The sequence below is a fragment of the Corvus moneduloides genome, chromosome 15 (assembly GCF_009650955.1).
Source record: "Corvus moneduloides isolate bCorMon1 chromosome 15, bCorMon1.pri, whole genome shotgun sequence".
NCBI lineage: Eukaryota > Metazoa > Chordata > Aves > Passeriformes > Corvidae > Corvus > Corvus moneduloides.
The window spans coordinates 5,153,111-5,174,526 of NC_045490.1; the positions used below are offsets into that span (position 1 = coordinate 5,153,111).

Below are 21,416 nucleotides of genomic sequence, written 5' to 3' on the forward strand. Positions count from 1 at the left end.
TATTCAGAGCAGCAGAGGAAGCAGCCAAGAAGTTCGTCCAGAGAAGTTTAAAGCAAGCTGCAAGGGATGGAAGAGATCTCCAGAGGAGACTTTAAGCAACGTGAGGTGTATATGGCAATAAACCTACAGCTCAAAAATCACTCAGAGGCATAAGCACTCAGCTTCTCTCTCCTCCCCGTTAAATCACACTTCCCTCCCACAGATGAGAGCTGCTGGGAGAGCTCTGCGCCAGCCAGGGGAACAGACTGGGATGAGTGGGGAGAGATTAACTGAAAACTGAGGAAGAGGAGGATGCTCAAGATAGCAAGCAGCAGCTCTGCAGGGCAAACAGGGAAGAGAAACTGTGCTCAAAAAGCAGATTTAGAGAACTGGGTGGCAAATGTCTAGAGTCACTGGGGCTTGGGACTGCAAACAGATTTCCTAATGACGGAAGCAATGAAACACTAATTTTTTACCTACACAAGCCTTACTTCTGGGGTGATGAGTCCCCTTCCCTGAAGCCTCTGGTTTCCACAACCCTGAAAACTGGAATTTTCTCTGAGCTTCATTTCTCATCCATAAATCAGAGTAATGATGCCATGTCTAGCTCCTGGGGTCTTCCTTCAAGTAGTACTTTAACTGTTGTGAAAACTATGCAAATATCCCTCATGTTACCACAGTGGATACCAAGACAGTCACAACAAGAGGCAGTTCTGGTCTTAACATCTTCAGAAGAAGTTAAGTCACCTGACACTAAGAATGAAGCACCTCTTTCTCCTTTGAACTAAGAAAGTCAAGTAACTTCAAATCTTTGCCAACAGAACAGCTCTTATAGGTTAGGAAAAAATAGGTAAATAACAAAATTCACTGGTGCCTGCCCAGACAGAACCAGTCCTGCCCCTGTTTGCTCTGCCCTGAGAGGTGGCACCTACAGGGACTCCTCATGGTTATCATATACCTAAGAAACAGAACAGGCAATGTCCATTGCCTCTCTTGACTGCTTTAAAACAGTTCCTCCAGTTTAACCCAGAAGGGTCCTCACACCCCATTTAAAACAACTCATATGTGTCTTTACAGTAGATAATTCTTCTCTTTTAAAGAGGAAAGTAAATTAAACTCTGAACTCTAATCCCATTAATAGCCCTGCCTGACACTATAAATCACTGATGTAGCATTTTGCTCATGCCCATAAATTACTGACACCATGTCCTCCTGCAGAAGATTCCTTCTTTTTAAAAGCATATTAATATGTTTGCACCTACTCTCCTTGTTAAATAAACTGGCTCACACTTTCAGCTTTCCTAGTGCTCTAGGCACCAATTTGAAATTTCATAATCAATGATATCATTTTCCTTCACGGCAGTAATTTTATTACTGCTCTTGGATGTGACAGGCATTTGTGACCATTTCTGCCTGTCTTCATCTGAAATTCCTAATCTTCCTTCCTTCCCTCCTCCCTGCAAAACCTGTGCAAAATTGATAAAATAACATCAATAAATCAAGGCTCTTGCATTTTGCCTGAAGTGACTGTATTTCAGATTTCTTCTCTGAAACACAAACAAGGACATAGTTCATCTAGTTCAACAGCAAGACCAAAAGGGGTATAAAATGATGATGATGTTTTGTGGCAGTTATTGCCAGTTTAGTTAATATGACTGACTGCTTTTCCTGTGCAAGCTGTCTCTTCTAGATTACCCTATCTTTGAAATAATCACCACTACCACCTAACATTTAGTAATAATTTACTCCACAGCAATTGATATGACAGAGCCCACATGAGCTGAAACAAAATTGCAACATTCAAGGAAAAAAAAAATTAATTCACATTTGTTTCTGACAATTCAGAGTCCCTGTTGACCAACCTGCACACTGCACTGTTGAAGTACAGTACATTTAGAACTTTTCAGATGCAGCATCAAAGGAATAAAGTTCCAACTGAAGTTGCCACTTTATTCCCACTAATTTCAGAAGTTTTCATGAGAGCGAGAACAGGAGACAAGAAGTCTGTGTATTAATCAAGTTCTAAAACAAGCTGCAGAAAGATGCCTGCCCATCCCTGAATTCAGCTGATTTCATCAACCACACAGTTCTTAAGGACACTTAAATCCACTCCCATTTCCACAAACATCTGGAGAGACTGAAAGTGGAATAGAGCCGATAGTATCTACTGCGTTTTCTTTCAGGGAGAGAGGTTTTTTTCAAGGCTAAGTAATAGATTTCCCTCTTCCTCTTACCCCCCATTAAGACAAAGCCTTCCAGAGGCAGGCTGGGGATCATACACGCATTCTCTTAGCCAGGGTTGAATAAAACAGAACTTCTTTGAACTTCTTTGATTTTTTCCCCTCAGCCGTAATTTTTAGGTGAGATAAAATACTGCATGTGTGATATACAGATTTAGACTATGGAAGCTTAGAACAAGTGACCTAATTCAAAAGAAAGATTTCCACGAAACAGATAATTCCATTTTTTTTTTCTCCTAACCACTTTTTTAATAAACCTGATTCAAGATACTTAAAAGTAACTTATGACCTCAGATTCCATAAAGTATTCTGTTCTCCCTTGAGCTATCTCAGAGCAATCCAATTTTTTTTCTGTTGGGCAACCACACTGACATAAGAATTTTCATTAAACTTTTATCTGCAAATATGATGCAATGGTGCTAATTTACAACTGCACAAGAGGAAGTCCATAACTGAGGCAAAAGTAAATGGACAACACCAGCAAAAGAATTTTCAATTTTAAGTCAGATATTGCATTAGGGCAAAACAATTGTTCAAACAGTCATATTTAATCGTTATTAATTATTTATCTCATGGGAGAAAAATATGTCAAGAGCTTGTTAGGTATAACAAACCATTAACATGAGGAACCCCCCATAAGTCAGATGCAGTTTTTTACTCAGAAAAGCTGTTAATCTCTTCCAGGAGTTAAAGCCCAAACACTTACATGCAAATTTTGAAAAGGCTGAAGCAGCAGAACGTAACTGAACCAAAACTTTTCTATGAAAAGAGCAATGCACATTCCTGGAATGAAGAATTCCTTCTTGTCTGTTTTATTAATTCCTTCTTCTTGACATTCATATTTCTATCATAAATTAGCTGCAACTTTCTCTTCCCACAAAATGAAACCTGTGCTAGCAGACAAGTTCATATTCACTGTGACTTACTGAAACATCCATGTAACCTTTTTTTCTTGCAGATTATTTTTACAGAAATTCCTTTTAACCAAGGTAGAAGCAAGTTCTTTTACAATGCCATGGCAGCAGCAATTTGTTTTGCTCTAGTAGGTTCTATTTACTGAGCTAATAAAGACACTCATAAACTAAACACAAAAGTGATTTTAAATTTAAAATTATCATTCTGACTTCAAGCTACATATATGAAACTTACATGTTGCTTTTGCTCCCAGATGAAGCTGAAAAGAAATATCAGATCTGAGATACAAAGCTGCTTTGAGGAACTATAGCAGAAAAGTGGCTTCACATTTTGCTGCTCTTCAATACCATCTCTTTGTTCATGGTCCCTTTCAGACTGGAAAGATTTTACCCTTTTTCTTATGGCTAACGTGTGAGGAATTAAAAAATAAAGTAAGAAAATAATATCTCAAACTGTGGTTAGATAGATACTATTGCAAAAATCTATATCCCCACATCCCTACTTGCCAGCGTCACAGTTTATGGAACAGAGAACAATTCGGTATTTCAAAGGAAGCCAATAACCATCATGAGAGCTCCCATGGGTGACGTTACTTAATCTGCAGTTTCATCTTCCAGAGGAAGAAGGAGACTACAAGGAAAAACTATTTCCATAAACAAGGGTCTTAAAAAGCCAAAGAGGAAAAAAGGTTTGGGGTAAGTTTCAAAATTCGGGCATTTCTGTCTAACAATTGTGGTCATGCCCTTCCTCCCCTCAAAGCTGGGGAATAATTTAAAGGGAGTGAAAGCCCAAGACTTTGGGAAATGCAGATCTTGGGGAGCATGATATCAAAAGGGGCCAATAGGAAGAAGGAGTTTCTTCATTTCTGCATCAGACTCCCTGTGGCTCTATCAAAGCAGCAGCAGTAACACTTTACACCTTCCAGAGCACGTGCCCCACAACACACCTCACATGAGCAACTCCATCCCTGCCAGAACAAATGTTAAAGCAGTTTGTTACTCCTCATCCTCCTCTTTGATCATTTCAAAGCTTTGAACAGTAACAGACTGCTGAGGAGAGCTACCAGCACCGACAGGGAGAGAGGATCTGCTACAGCTGATATGCGGCTCAGAGACAGCGCGCAAGGGATCTCCCGGGGAGGAAAAACAGAAGGAATTGCAGGCACTTCATCCTACAAGGATCAACAAATCCCACAGACTGCATGAAATTGCTTTGCAAAAGGAAATATGAGAGGAACAGAAGTTACCTGCAATTTCATTGTTCTCACTGAAATGCAACCGACATTTTTAGGAGACTGAGGAAAAAGGGCATTATTTATGTCTATTTGGAGGACATAGAGAAAGCAAGAAGGGAGGGGAGGAAGATTCTCTTCTGCCAGTTTTGAGACCAGGCAAGTGGCTTAGCTAAATAAACAAGGTCTTCTAAAGCATACTGATAATAATTTAAAACTATAAGCGAAATCTGCATTCCACTGGCAAAGCTGTAAAACTTGCCTGGAGACTACACACGGTGCTCTAATCACACAGGCTCCTCAGAGCTGACCCATAAAAGCAAGCGCAATGACTGACAGATGCACTAAAAGTTTCTGACTTGCTTTTTGAGGGAACAAGCCACTGATTCGTGCGTGGAAGCTATTCCAAACTGTTCAGAGTCATGTAGAATAAGCAGCCTTTTGCTCAGCTGCCAACATCCCAGCCCGAAAACTCAACGAGATGACTTCAGACAGAAACATAAAGCCTCTGTGTTTCTACCTACTATAGCTTGCACTAAATTCCCCTCTCTGGCACAGAGGATCTCGGTGCCAGGGAACAACAGTGAATTCACAGGCCAAAGGCTCACATCTGCTGCTTGGCTTTGAAATCTTTCCTTGCTTTTACAGACTTAAACTGCAAAGGAAGCCAGAGCCCAGTGCCACTTGGAAGACCCCACTGACCACTCTGTGGCCACAAAGACCAGCCTGGACACCTCCATCACTGAACAGCTTCAGGTTTTGAAGTGCTGCTTCCCACACATGGTTACATCACTGATTCAAGACCTGAATCTCCAGAAATGTCTTGCTGGTGCACATCTACTGGGATTAGAAGGTTCAAGGTGCCTCCAAATGTTAATCAGGAAAACAGGAAGACAGGTCCTTCCACAATTCACAAACAAAGAACCGTAAGAACCATGAATGGTCTAGGTCAGAAGGGACCATAAAGATCATCACACCCTAGCATGACAGGGAAACTTTCTGCTAGACCAGGTTGCTCAAAGCCCCATCCAGCTTGGCCTTAAACACTTCCTGCATTGGGATAACATGCTGCTCTTCTTATGGAAAAGGAGATTAAATACAAAAGTCCTGTCTAAGACTACCAACCTATCTCCTGTGCTAGTCTGTCCAGCAGTTTCTGGCAGAAACGTGTTTCAGTCTTGGTCATTACTTCATCAAACCAAGCAGCAGCCTTTACAGCTGAGACACTGTCCTTTCTCCACAGACTGCTCAGGACTCCCTCTGAAATGGAACCATCAGTTGTAAGGTCTCCCCTCTGCACCCAGATTTCAGGACCAGGAACACTTAGTTACCAAATGAAACGCTATCTGTGAGCAAGCATGAGCAGCCTTTCAGCTCTGACAGGAAACCAGACACGGGGTAATTCTTGTCTTTATTCACACACAGACTGACTGCAGTGATTTCAAACACTTGCCTTTTTTTCTCTGCAATGCATACCATATCATTACTGCCCAAGAGACCACTTTACACTTGGCTCTCCTGCCTCCTTTCTCCTGCTTTGTTGTATAAAGTTATATGGAAAATAATACCTAAGTGGCTCCGCATCCTGCAGGGAAGTAGCTTAAAACATCACTCAGTTTTTCTCAAAATTTTCATGCCACTGCAAACAAAAAAAAAAAGTCAGTCATTATACCTCAAACTTGACAGTTTCTTTTGGATTGAAAACCATAAATTAAGTAAAAAATATTTATTTATTCAAACACATGGGTTTGCTTTCCACCAAAACACTTCTGAGAGTTGCAAAGATGACAGTAACCTGTGATACCTGCTCTGCATCACCCTTATGGCTGCCTTGTTATTTCTGGAAACCCAAAAGGTACCTCCTGAAAAATCAAATCATTCTGTCCTAATTAGAAGCTTCTGAAGACAAACTTCAGTTGGGATGTACACTTCCCACACATTAAACACCAATTCAGAAAGTAGGAAGCCCTTCTCAGCATGTCCTTCAGATGAGAGGTTGCAGGCTTAAAAACACCAGGTTTAAAACCCAAGCTGAAAACTCTGCTGTTTAATAATGAAACACAGCAGTTGCCTTTCAGCTCCTAGAGTTTTTCTAGTAATAAGTAAAACCCTGACTGCAGCAAGACAAGTTTTGGGAAGCTTCCTCACAGTCACCAAGTTTTACAGGACAGGAATTTGCCCTCTCAATGCAAATGTGGGGGTGATAAACTCTTTTTCCTCACACAACTGGTATGACAGTAAGATGTAGAACTGCATTAAAGCCATCACAGTCCCCTTCCAGGGATGACACTGTCTTCTAGTCTGGTGATCAAACACAGAGTTTGTGAACAATCAGGTCAAAATACCTCAAGTGCCACAGGTTCCCTGTGTTCATCCTTGTTGGTGGAAAACTGGATTAATTGGGCTGGTTTAGCCTTTCTGCAGCAAACTCTTGCCACTTTAAAGCACCTCACAGACAAGGGTCATTCCAAAGAATGCAGGTGCATTATTGTTGGAGAAGCAGAAGTGCATGAAGGGGAAGTGAGCACTTCAGATCCTGGCCCTCTGATCATGTAATGCCGCTCACACTGCTAATCTGAACATTTGTCAGGGATGTGAGACAGTCTAACGCCCATTCTTGCTAGGCAAGGCAGGGACTACCAGCAGCCAAAACACAAATTTAAGGACTATTAATAACTTAATTTCCAAAGGCAGTTAGCATTTTTATTTGTGGCGAAAATTTAGTTGCTTTGTACGCTTTTCTGCAAAAACAGAACTTGTCTGTAGTAGGCTAGGAACCAGATATGACCTCATTTGGGCTCTAAATCGGTGATGCAGACTTTTCAGGGTAGATATCCAGTGATTCAAGATCCACAATATGACAGGATTTTTGCCTGCATGCTACCAAAAGCCAAAACACGCTTTGGGACTGTTTGACAGCGTGTGTGGTTTAGGCAGCCCAAGCACTGTGCCCTGAAACCAACACCACTCACATCACATCAGCACACTGCTTCTTAGAAACACTTGCACTCTCCATTTTCACCTACTTAAGGGGAAGTGGTAAGGCTCTAAGTCTCACAATCAAAGTACTGGTTCACCTCATGAGGACAATTTATTTTTTACTTTCTGTACAACTGCATAATAAGGCAACTCCAACATGTACTTTTATTTAACTAAACATAATCTGCTGGTAACAAAATGTAAGACCTCTTTAAAACACTCTGTGTTGCTTCCAGCAGCGTGCAGCTGGAGTTATACAAATGACTGCATCCCCCCGTGCTACTTTCTGACGTGGTGTAAATTGGCATAATTCTGCTGAGTCCTGTTGATTTACACCAAAGGGTGGCTGATCCACATAGTTTCAAGCTTTGAAAATGAGACACAACAATACATTTGATATGCCCCACCTGAGTAACATCCGAGGCCAACTACTGTCATTTGGGCAGCATGTCCCCTCACAGTCCCCTCTCCCTGCCTGCCAGTCAAGCCCAGCACCAGAGGGGTCCCTTTGGGCACCTAAACCCTGCTTCACAGGAAGCAGTAACTACCTCATTAAGGGCTTTAATCACTTAAAAATTGCTAGAAGTAGCAAAGGGAAAAAGCATGTAAGTTCCTCTCTTAAATGTAATTAACGTGTGATGTTCTACTCTTGACTAGAACAATTACACAGGTAGGACTTGAAGTTTCAAAGCCCTCCTTGTCCTGATGCCTCAGAGCATTCCAGCTGAATACTGTGTTGTTTACTCCTTAACTTTTAACTGAGAGGCCCTGAAATATAATCAATGCTCACTTTTGAAACCCTACAATTTTAATTACCATTTTCAGAAACCCTCTATCACATGTTTTATGTACAATCAATGCTGACCCATAAAGGGAAAGCACTTTCACATTTTGGTGTACTCGGAGTTTGCTCTTTAAAAAGAAAACAATCAATTACTGATCATCTAACTGCCTGTGTGCACATCTATTGCTCTTCTATTATTGCAGATTAGACATGATTACGTCCCAAGAAAGCAAAAATGCCATAAAACTCCACTTCTGGTTTGTTCAGTATAAGAATTTATTTTTGTTCTTACTTACAACGATAGATTTGGGGTTTCTTTAAACCTAAACAAAGCACTGTTCCCTGTGTAGCAGCTAAGGGGGGAAAAATAATTAAACCTTGAAACAGCACAATTTGATCAATGTGTTTTGACACAGCTTCCTTCTAAATCATTCTTAATATGCTGAGATCTGAATGCATGTTGACACATCAAGATACCATTGTGTGAGAGTTGCCACGCATTGAAAGAAAACTCTTCATATACATAACTCTGGTTTTAATATGTTGTAGCAGATCATGCCATAAGAAGCTTGTCACTCCCAGATTTTGAGTGTTTCTTTTTGTTTCATCTGAAGTGGGGGGTCAATCTGCAATCTTTTCAAAGAGGCATTACAAAGTATCAGTGAGAAAACTACTGGCTTTAAACATGCAAGAATAATGCTTTCCTAATTAGCACGCATAAATAAGAGGCACAAAAAGCCCAGTTAACAGACACTGACAGAAAAGATGTGCCAGGACATCCACATTCTCTGCTGTTAGTTCATCAGGCTGATAAAATGCTAAAGAAAAAGCCTACCTTAAATTTCTCTTGAAAATCGTTAGCTGAAGTAGAAAAAGTAGTGTATTTTTACATAAATTGGTGTATCAGGTACATCTCAGCCAACCTGCTAAAATCAATAGCATTTACACTGGCCACTCAGAAAAGATGAACTAATAGGTTTATATTTGGGAGTAAAGACTCGAATATAGTAAGAATAAGCCCAACCTTTTCTTACTTGCTCTTGTTCCCCTCTTCAAAGGGCCTAAAACTGTTCATCACACACAGACACGTGTCTGGCAGCAGACTGAAGAACAGCCATCCTGCGGTAACATGCAAACCAGAGATTTGCACAAATATGGCCAGCTAAACTCAGAAACAGAAAGGATGTGTGAGTACATACATGCTATGGAACACTAAACTCAGCACAGAAGTTGCACAAATCTTATTACTGAAAAAAATCAGGTCACAAAAGCCAGTGTATTCTCAGAAACAAGGCATAGCTCATAGTAAATACTTCAGTATTTTTTGCTGCCCAAATGATACCCAGCTGTGTTTGAAGTCCCATTACTCCCTATCCCCAGGAAGTCAAGCGCAGCTCAACCAAAGCAGGAGACAAAGTCATTTCTCTTCAGAGGAGAAAAGAAAGAAGAAAAGGGAAATGAGAGCTTTGAAGGAAGTTTAAGGGTGAAGAAAAGGCAGCAATGGGGTCTTGGGCTGCCTGATCAGCAGGAAGGCACCAGCTCCTACCAGGAAAGGAGCAGAGCACTCCTGGAGCCACAGCAGCCTGCCTTGGCTCTGCAGTAATATTCCACTCTTTACCTTCTCCTCTTGCTCCAGCACTGAACCTTGCATGTTAATCCCTGGAATCCTCCTTATTTAATAAATGCATTAAAGTCTATTGATTTTCAGTGACTATGAAAGGTCAAGTCAAAACAAAGCAGGAACATTTTGCAATGCACAGGGCTGTAAAGAGAAAAAAATTCCTAATGAGAGTAAGTGGTTACTGTGCAGATTGAAGAGAAACTTCAGCCAGCCAAATTCATGTTTAGTTACATGGATATAAGCAGAGAATAATTCCACGTGGGCCAAAACTTCAAACAATACTCTCTGTGCTCTTATCCTCAGCTTGTATTTGCATGCTCAGGAGACAAATTTTAATCTCAAAACCTCAGACATTATTAGTATTTGTTTAAAGGCCAGGTAAGGCTGCTCTAATCTTTCATTGTGACCTCCTGTTCAATACGGACTAGAAGATGGAAGCCCAAAGCTTCACCACCCATCTCACAGGGGAAGGGAATGAAAACTGATCCACTTCCATACTCGGGGTATCCCAGGTCAACACAGGCAATGGCAGGGAAAGGAGAAGCAAGCATGTGCCTAATGTTTACTATCGGTGATACGAAATCTTTCATACAAGGTAATTTATAGAATAGTCACATTTTCTTTTTCCAAACTTTCTCATTCCACCCAAACCTACCCACAATGAAAAATGATGCTGTGATTAGAGGCATGCTTAATTACTTTCCAGCAATAAAATTTTATGAACCAAATTTTTATCCTAGCCTGCGTATTTTCTTATTTATTTTTATATATTCATAAATATGCAAAGCCATTGAGATGATTATTAATTGCAGCAGAATGCAATTAGCTGGCTTTCCACAATAGCAGTCTTTGAAACTGCAATGTATGTTCACTGTTTTTCTATAACCTGGCTTCAATTATTTAGCTCTTTGAGGACCTCTGTTATCATGATATAATGGATGTTCTACTTAAACAGCACCACCACCTGAAAGAAAGAACACCGATTACTACATTAAGCTCAGCTGTGTAGTGAGTTGTGTCATAAAATGAAACCTTCACAAAACTGACCAGCTGCAGAGCCTCACACTGCTCACAACGTTAGCAAGTCACACTCCTTTTGGCCACAAAGTTGTCACCTTTTCCTTCCCCCAAATAATTCCTCTTTAATCTTTTCTTAGACTTTTACACCACTGCTACTTAATTTCCAAACTAATATTTTAAAAGGTGCTGATCCAACTCTCCCATGTGCACTGGATGAAAAAGGGTGTGCCTGTAGCGGGGAGAGACCACTTATAAAATTATGGACACTGCACACTATAAAACACCAAAAATCTCATTAGCAGACTGCCTTTTCAGGAGTTACTCCTCCAGAAGGGAAAACTCTGAAGGTCAGCAGCCTGACCTCGCTGGTGTTTACAGCACTGACTTCCCCAGCAGCCACTTACAGGATGCTTTCAGCATCTCGCTTCAGTAAGTGGTGGCAGCCTTCATAAAAGGCAGGATATTGTTACAGCTTGCAAGAACTGACATTAACTTTTAGCCTAAGTGGTAGATTTTACCTCCAAAATGATAATTTGCTTAAATCATCTTAGCTTCACCTGACCTTACTCCCATTCCATGCTCCTCCCTGCCACACACTCCTGCAGGTGTCAGTGCCCACCCCTCCCTTACAGGCGTATTACAAGAACTGAAATACTAATTTGGGAACGTTTTGCCCACTTATATTGTTATCCTCTTGATTCAACTTGCTAATGGAGAAGCAAAATTCAAGGTGATGAGAAGAGCAGAGCACAGCTATAGGGCAACACAGAGGCTGCTGAAGTGAACACTGAGCAAGGCAGCACACGGAGGGGGTGGCTCCCAGGAGGGGATGAAAGGAAGGCAATTGCCAGCCCTGCATTAAGCCAGCAGCACCAGCAAGGCACAGGCATTTAGCCTGCACCATTCCCACAACGTGACTGCGTGGGAGACATGAAATGTGGCAAGTGCTCCTAGAATCTCCTCAAGTCTCTCTCGGGATTTGGCAGAGTTTTATTGGTTTCTGCTCTGGTAACAGCAAAGCCAAATGAAGGCACACCTGGGCAGCGGGGAGCATCGGGCTTCAAAAATTTACAGCGTCAGGGATGGTGCTGCTCCCTGCATGCAAAACACAGCTCTTACTTCTTATAGAAATTCTCAGACATTTTTCAGCCTCAGCTACGTAAAAAGCCCTTCTAAGCAGCTCACCTACCACTGGTACTCCCTCTGTGAAAAACGGAGATGTTCCCAAAATAGCATCACGTTATACAGCAGTGCTATCCAACTTTGATCCTATAATCCCCTCAAGAGAGGGGACCCTGGCACCAGTGCTCACAGTGCAGGAGCCACCCACAGAGCTGCAATTTCAGGATGAAGGATTTAAGGAGGTGGTTTGGGGAGCCCTGTACATGTACAGCAGGAGAGAGGACTTGTGGTGGTTCACTCTGACTTAAGATGTAAATATGCTTTTTTTTCCTTGCTGGTCAAATTACACTGATGCAGACACACTACCTCACCTGAGACTACACTTTAATATTAGGGTTGCGTAACATTATTAAAAAACCATCATATTCCAGTCAGCTTTTTTCTTACTAATGCTCCTAGCATTATTAAAGAAGAAAAGAAATAAGAAATTAAACAAGAATAAAATCTTAAAGAAATTTTTAAAAAGGAACAGAAAGAAATTCATAGTCTTATCTGCTTGCCTTGAAGGCTTGTTTATGCATCTGCCTCTTGTTCGGGACAAATACCTATTCCACAGAAACCAGCCTTCAGAAGGGGCAAAAGGCATTCCAGTCATCATTGTATCAAGCTGGAGTTCATCCAGCCAAAATGCACGACATGAATAAATGCAGTGATTAGCTAAAAGGAGGCAAGTGAATTAGCAAACAGCATCCCTACTGCAACAGCTATTTTTTGCTGCGTAATACTATACCAAGTTTACTTTCCAGTTTGATTCATAACTTCAGAACTAATGCAGCAATTAACTACAAAATTGACAAGTACATTTTACTAGCAGCCAAGATTTTAACTTAAAAAAAAAAAATAACATAAAGCTCTCAAAATACTTTGAGAAATAAGGCTCTAGTAAGGGGTTAATACTGTTAAAATTGTTTGCATAGGCATATGAAAATTTAGCACATTAGGAAAGAACTAATCTGAAACCGAATGCTTTAATCAAATCCTGGTGACATAGGTTTTGCTGAAACAATTTGGAAAATCAGAGACATTAAAGCTGAGATCCATTAGTAAGATAGCAAGTGAATATCAACATAATTTCTGCAATTTCTGCTGATTCAATTTTGAAAAGCTACAAGATTAAAACTAAGACCTACTTACAAGATGGCAAGTGAGCACAAAGTTATTACTCTTCAAATCACAGAACTTTTATATGAAAATAATCAATGAGAAATCACATTAAAGCTGCTTTTCACATTCATCAAATTATTTGGTAAAGATGCTAATAAAATTAAATCCCTCCTGGTATGATAATATGATAAATATGTTATTAAGATGTTATTATGTCATTAACAATGTTATTAAAATATAACATTATCCAGATACAAAAAACTACATTTCAAGATACCCAGTCAAAATCCAGAATCAAACTTGTAATGCAATTCAACAAAGTATTATTAAATTAGGCCCAACTGTGGAACAAGAGAGTCTGTCCTGTGTGCTGGCTGTTCCATACCCTGGCAGGTCGGGATGCTGCTGGGAAATGAGCCAGGCTGATTACTGTTATAAGAAATCTTTTATTTGGCTCTTCAAACCGCTGATGTCAGCTCCTTCCAATCGTAAAAGAACCCACGTTAGATTACAAATAAGGAGCACAAACTGAAGGATTACAAGTAGGAATGAAGGAGAACTAAACCTATTAGTCGAGTAGGAACACAAATTTTTCAGTAGGGCAATTAAGTGTATCAGATGATACAGAGCAAGAGAAAGGTGGGGAACTTCCTCTGGGAGCATCAGCAGAGGGTGGGAATGGGCCACTGAGGTCTCAAATTCAGCTTCTCCCCCTGCCCACCAGGCACAGACAGCAGTGCAATAATCCCTAATCCAGACCCCAAACCCCCACACAATTCCTGCTTCCCCCCTTTACCTTGCTGCAGAGCAAAAATCCAAATATACAGCAGTGGGGAGCCTAAACAGACAGGTACAAATCACCTGGAAAGATACACCATCTAACAGCTAAGATAAAAAGGTGATCCTGATTTCTCAGCAAGCAAAGGAAAGCAGCTGCTTCAGGCCCCAGAGCAGCAATCAGATCCCCACTGGTGGAGCCCAAAGCTTACAGCAGTGCCTGAGCAGCCTTCCTGCTGCCCAGGGATCCTTCTGCTCGCCTCACACCACAGCAGCAATTTGCAACGGGAGCATATTCTGCAGTTTATAAAGTGTCTGATAATTCCACCGCTCCCTGCCCTCCAGCCTGAGATCACGGATTTTTCTGTGATTCTAATAGCACTGAATTAAGACAGAGGTTCTGGCTGGCAGCCTTGAGTGACCTTTTTAAAGGCCTGAAATAGATTTAAACTCAAAGTCCCTGGCAAAGGAAGCCTGGCAGGCTGCTTTACGTGGCCAAACAGGGCTCAGACACAGCAACACCCCCACAGACCAGATAGGATGAAAAGGGCAAGTCTCTTAAAATATGGCTCTGACTTTGAAATTCAGATGACAGGGCTTCTGTGCATACAGTATTTGACAGTACTGTAACACAGCAGCTCTGGTCGCCCCTTGAAAAAAATTAATCAAAGTTTCCATAAAGACAAGTTTTTCCAATTCTGCCTTCATAACTTTGCTGAAGGGGTCCATGGGTTCCAGAGCCTTTAGAGGGAACAGGCAGGCAGAAGCAAAAGTGTCAACTCCTGCAGCCCAGAGCTAACAAAGTGAGTTTTCACCTCCTTTTTTGTTTTTAAAGTGCATAATTAAATAGAATGCATCAAATACAGCCATGAAGCAAACAGAACTCAGAACGTATAGCTGAGCACAGAATAATTAGTCATAAAAAAGTCAGCTTCTCAGAAAAGTAACATAACTGGATTAGGCAACTTTATTAAAACTCCAGAGGAGGGAGGGTTGATATGATGATTTAAATATTCTTACCCAAATTAAACTTGAAAACCCTGCAGTACATAGCAGAGATGAGCAGTGACCAGCACAGCTGTCACAGGGCAGTTCTGTGCCTGTCAGACCCCTCCATGGCACTGCTGCTCCATCACTGCTCCACCTCTGCTCCATCACTGCTCCAAATGCACAGTCATTTAAGGACATAAAATATTCAGGGGAATGTAAAACATCCAAGTGAATCACTACACTGTGCAGCCCTGTGCAGAATGCCCCCAGGGATTTCTCTTCTGACTGTCAGTTTAAGCCACAGAGGAAGATGAAGAAGGCCAGTGAAAAGGCCAAGAAAGTCATGGTCAGCTGTGGAAAGGAGCACAATGTCATGAGCATGGCGCTTCTCTCTAAACACAGAGCAGGGAGTGGGGCAGCCACCACAGCAGGGACTGCTCCAAGCACCTTCCTCTCCCCAGTGTGACTGGAGCAATGACACCCAGACACAGGCAGAATTAGCACAGCTGTTTCACAGAGCAAGGCACCCTGGAGCTGAACTGGAAAACTACAATGATATAAAACAGGATGTTTGATTACCTCGAGCCTGACACCTCGCTTTTGCTGTGCAATCTTCCACTTTACCAACCCAAATTGAGAGCTGAGGAAGCCCTAAAACAAACCTGCAAGGAAACCACCTAAAAACCATCACACACCAATAACAGAACAAATTTAATTCTGTGTCAGGAAGAGATGAGAAAGGGCAAATATAATGGGAAACTACTGTTTCACACCAGCTTGTGAAACACCCAGCTGTGTCAGGGAGAGAGGACTGTGCAACTGCATGGGGTATTCACTGCCACTTTGACACCTGAATAAAAACCCATCACTTACAGGATCACACTGTTCCGGTTATCTTTTAATTTACTGTGTTTTTAAATCACCCCTAAATCACCACATTATCACTTCAAAGCACAAACCTTAGTTCTTTTATACCTTACAGCAGCAGCACGTGCACACTGTACACATGTACCTGGTCCCTTGTGTGCTTCCCATCATAAATAAGGTTATTAGAGCAGCTCTTCACTCACAGCTCAGGGCCACACTGTACCAAGCTCTGGACAAACAAGCAGAATAGCCTCTGTCCTGAGCAGCTCCCCACCTCATCACCTGCTCCTGTCCACATTCATCTTACTTTAACAAGGCAAAACCAGTTCCTATTCCTGTGCCTGTTGCAGCATCCAACATTACCGGTACTTAACAGCAACTTTACCTCATTTTGTCTAATTTGAAATCTCAGATGAAAAATTTTACAAAAAAGCAACTAAGTTTTCAGCAACTTCTGTTTTCAGAAGGCTTTGAACTGAGTGAAATCCATTTAAAAAACAAAGACAAAAAGCCTAGAGGGCATGGACTGCAAAAAAAATTAATAAATAGAGGCTGTAACAGAATCACATGACAAATGTAACTGAAGCCAGCACCACTGAATGAGTAAAAACTACCCAGCAAAAAAGATTCTGTAAGGGTAAAAATGAAGTGTGATAGTCCTGTCACCTTTGGGGCTTCAAGGGATGAGTAATGAAAAGTCCTGGATTAGAGCTCATAGAACACAGGGCTGAAAGGGACCTCCAGAGGTCATCTATTCCATCCCCATACCCCAAGGCAGGAGCAGCTCTGCAGGTATCATTCCTGACAGATGTTTTTCTAACATATTCTTAAAGACCTGCAATGATGGAGTTGCCACAACCCCCATAAGCAATCTACTGAAGTATTTCATCCTAGAAAGTTTTTGTCATGAAAATAAATCTCACCTGCTGCAACTGAAGCCCATCATTTCTTACCTCATCTTCCATGGGCAAGGAGTGTGCTCCCTTCCCTGTGCAGCAGGAGAACAAGGCAGGAATGTCCTGAGGGACCCAACCACAGGGTTTTAATTTTTGCCACTGCTGCTCCCTCTACTCTATTTGGTTTGTAATCCTGACTTTTTGGACAGCCTATTGAAAGTAACGTTGTGGCAACGAGATAGAAATTTTAACTGATCTGTCCTGTCTACGGATGGTTACTCTTGAGCATAGGAGGGCATGGACTTGTTGAAGTCAGTCCAGAAGAGGCCATGAAGATGATCCAGAGGGCTGGAGCACCTCTGCTGTTAAAACAGGCTGACAGAGTTGAGGTTGTTCAGGCTGGAGAAGAGAAGGTTCTGGGGAGACCTTCAAGTCCCTTCCAGTGCCTAAAGGGACTCAGACCACTGGAGAAGGACTTTGTAAAAGAGCAAATAATGATGGGGCTATGTAATGGTTTTCAGTTGAAAGAGGGTAGGTTCAGCTGAGATAGGAAGAAATCCTTCCCTGTGAGGGTGGTGAGGCCCTGGCACAGGGTGCCCAGAGAAGCTGTGCCTGCCCCATGCCTGGAAGTGTCCAAGGCCAGGCTGGACAGGGATTGGAGCAACCTGGAATAGTGGAAGGTGTCCCTGCCCATTGCATGGGAGCTGGAATAAGATGAGCTATAAGATCCCTTTCAGCCCAAACCATTTTCTGACTCTGTGTGGATCCTCTCTTCTCTGTAAAGATAAAGGGAGAATCATGTTTCTTCCTCCCAAGACCACAGTGCTGGTAATTCTATGAGGATATCGAGTCCAGCAATTCTCATCTCTTTGGCCCTTTCCCTTTCAAGTCACAGGCCAGTAGATAACATTGAAAATTGGGAGGAGGGAGGAAACAATAAACAAAAGAGAGAGGCAGCTGTTGACCATGTTTTCAAGGGACAAGTCTCTAGGTAAACACAGGGAAAAAACCAAGTTCTCCAGTCAACTGAAAGCTGTTGGCTGGATGCAGATAGTGCCTGGGAAATTACAATGGATTGTGTTATACAGGAGCCCTTGTTTGACCTGTAATATCATGGCATTAAGAATGAGTTCAGTATGCTTTTGAGAGCAAGGAAGCAGGAGCTGGTGAAAGATATATTCTCTTAATAAACACAAAATTATAAGCCAGTTCTTTCCGGGTATTTATACAAGACAGAGACACCACGGGAATGAAAGCCATGGTGGTCTTTTTATTTGTTTGGTGAGCTTTCTTTGTGCATTCAAATCCAAACCTTCACATCTTCAGTCTGCTCTCTGCAAATACATGGGCAAGCATCTTTTCTAGGATGAGAGCTCAGGTTTTTGATTTATCACATCACTCTGACACCTAAGCTATTTCTAAAACCAATGAATATCTTGGAATTCATAACATCAGTACAAGCTCTACCAACAGGGGACTTCCTAAGGGTATCTCTGACTCAAACAGTACTTTTTTTTTGTTTATTAATCCAATGACCTGCTCTGTTTCCTAATGCCAATTAAATATCCAAGAAAAGAGAAGAAGGAGGGATGTAAAAGTTGTTACACTTCCCTTATGCCTTCCAGCCAAAAGCTTGTCCCCTTTTCTGAGCCTTTTATACTCTAGGCAGGTCTCACCACCATCACCAGCCAAGGGAGAGCTCTTGCCTAAGGAACTGTCTGCCTAAACTCCTCAATTTATTAGAGCTTACAGACATCAGGGAGCAAAGAGGTGCAGTCAGCAAAGATAAGTTGAAGAAAGAAAATAAAAACCATCCATTATACACACAAGCCTTGACTACACAATTGAAAGTTATGCAAAATGAAGGGCCCTGATTAATCCTTAATTATACCACGTATCTCTTAAAAGCAATACATTCACTTTATCAATCTGAAAGTCACAGCCAAGATGATGTGGTCACTCAATCCCACAGCTTCAAAGCACACAATAACAGGTTTCCCCCCTTCTGGATCAGTTCTTTTCTCTGATCTCTTTAGGTACATTGACTTAGTGCAATTAAGAATACACACTTAGCAGAATCGAAATTAATGGACCTCCTTCTTTTAAGAAGTGCCTGGCTCTCTAAGCAATCCCAATGCCAAACTCCTTAGTATGGAAAAATTTCCATTCAAAGTAATGGGAATACAAAACACTTTAGTCTTGGCCCTTTGGGATGGATTTTTAGAAGAAAGCTGCTTCTATTTCAGTACCAAAGCAAGTAGCCAGACTTTGCTAAGCAGTAACTACTTCCGTGCTCACCAGGTGCTAAGCCCTTACAAAAGGTGTAAAAGGAAGTGGGTTTAAATGTGCTGCCAGACCTGTGGTGTTTAACGACTGATCTTGAGTCTTCTGGGGAAAAAAAGAGGAGGAAGGAAACAAAAACCTAACTACTTCGAGTCTGCTTTCCTTGCTTCAAAGTGGACTTCATTCACTCATCCAAAAATCAGACCTGCCCTACTGTTCCAGCTAATAAAATAAGAAAAATTGCTGTTGCCATGAAGACATCTATGGGAGCTTGCATACCACTCATCAAAATTTTAACTGGATATTGACATGCTCAAAATTAGATGTTGTTTCTAAAATAATTTAAAAAACCCAAAACACAAGACTCCTGCCATGTTCTCTGACCTCTTTTCAGTCAAGACTTGCCTTTGAGTCAATTATGTCTTTTAATTAACAACTAGTCTTTCGAAAATTAACAAAGGAAAGCAGTACTAAAGGCTATGGATGTTACAAAGAGAAACAAGAATAATGTTGTTAGGTTTTTGCTATGCTAGATGAGACATTACTGTGCCAGAGGCACAAGTAATGGAACTGTACTTTTATATAAATCTCCTTTCTTTGCTTGGATTATTTTAAATGACTCCACTACAGTGTATATTAACCTAGCCACCAACCTTCCTGCAGTCAGCTTTCTTTTTACAGTTTATTAGGAACACAACCACTGTGGAATCACCAAAGGATGGTGAATATCGTCACAGTCTCCCTTTGTTACACAAGCAGAATGGCCATGCAAGAAATTGAACATAAACAAATTCTGGGAGGCAAATCTTCTGTCCTTGTCACCATAAATTCAACTCTTTACATCAGATGTGACATACGAGCAGAGTTCACTCGCTTTCAGTACAGCAGCAGCTCCCTTGGCCTTGGCCAGAGGTTACAAGGGGCAAGCACCTGAGAACTGCAGCTATTTTCTTGCCCTCTCCTTGCTGAGTTGACTTCTAAATGCCTTTTTTCAGAAGCTGGAGTTCACACTGTGACTGGTCAAGCTAAAACAGACCAGGGGTCAAGTCAAGAAGCACACTCCGTATTTCTCAAAAACGCCTTTTACTGTTCCTTCCTGATTTTACCCATTTGTTCCTGCTCTATCCCAAAGCTGTGCCCAACTGACCAACCACGCAGTTACACTGCTGCTAAAGGGGTCAATATTGCCCTTCATTTTCTCATACTAAAGTTACACCTTGCAAGGCTTCACTCTCCCAGAAAAGTATGACTGTGTGAACACATGACAATATTCCAAACCAACAGCTAAGTATCTTATCACTTTCTCTTCCAGTATGTTGCATTCAACACTTTTCTTAATTTCCCTACCCTAGAGCACAGATAGCAGCATCCTACTTACTCTGCGAGGGAACAGGGGAAGTTCAGCATTTAGCAATGGTGAGAAAATTGGTTTAGATCCCTGAGGGAAGGTGCTACAGAAGTGCATTCAATTGAGTTGTAATTCAATCCAGTTTGCTGAAGCTGAAAGCAAGCAACTTTCAAAGGGAAAGCCAGCATTTATTTTATTTTTTATACGTGTGTGTACATATATATACACACACATACATAAAAATAGTTTTATATAAACATATGTATGCTTATACAATGTATTTTGGTTTTATGTGTTGGCATACATATATATACATACATCTATACATACAAATACACACAGAGCCTTAAAATTTTGAGAAGTGAAATTTCTAAGGAGAGCACTAGAAGGAAAAGGTTAGCATAAGGCAAGTTCTGCCAGGCATACAGAAGCATACACTGTATGGAAAAGAACAGTTAAAGGGATTTTCTTCTACTATCATCATTTTTTTTCCTCAGGATATGAACAAAACAAAATCAAAGCAATTAAGTCATTACCTTGAGGAAAAAACCCTCAGTAATTTTGCTTAATCCTCTGAGTTGCTATGATGAATACACCTAATTTACTTTGACTAAGAGAAAATGTATTTTTTCCCCCAAAGCTGACAAAGATCGAATTCAAAGAAACCAAAGTGACTCCCACAGTACTTTCCTTAAAAGAGAGGAAAAAAAATAGCCCCTGCTGTGTAATTATCTAAAGATAAACAACCAGGAAGGCCCATTGTAAGGTGTACCTGTGATTTTTAATGCTGAAGAGCTTCCAAAGGGGAGAGCCTGCAACAAGTGCTCCCCACCATTCATCTCAGACTTCTGCATAGGGCAAACTGCAGGGTGAGGAGCTCTGTTCTCCCACTTCAACTCTGCAGGATCGATATTTTGTCCCTGGAAGTTCAGTTCAGTGTGAAAACTCACCAGCTACCCTAAACAAGGCAGAAGAACAGGTTCAGACAAGCAAGTTACGTATCCGCTCCTCTCTGACCTCCAGTACCCTGGAAAAATTGGGTGGATGAAAGAGCCACTGGTGCCAGCAGATCTCCCTGAGCTCCTCAGCCTTGGCAGAATTCTAGGGGTGACTTTACGCACGGATGAACTGTTCTGGAACAATCTTTCAAATGCAGCTGACACAAATAGGCTTTCTTCCAATACTAGGGAAGCGTGTCCC

General features: G+C 41.4%; 1 protein-coding gene across 3 annotated transcripts in view; it reads right to left on the reverse strand.

Moving 5' to 3' along the window:
• The window catches only part of SGCD (sarcoglycan delta), a 305,997-nt gene that overhangs the window by 250,305 nt on the left and 34,276 nt on the right, over nucleotides 1-21,416 (reverse strand). The window contains exon 1 of one of the 3 annotated variants that reach the window (XM_032124858.1): nucleotides 5,934-6,009. The exons of 1 other annotated variant lie outside the window; for it this stretch is intronic. The gene's annotated coding sequence lies outside the window, so the exon portion shown is untranslated. Of the gene's footprint in view, nucleotides 1-5,933; nucleotides 6,010-21,416 lie in introns of those variants that run through there. One more of the 3 variants, XM_032124854.1, reaches the window with a different exon arrangement.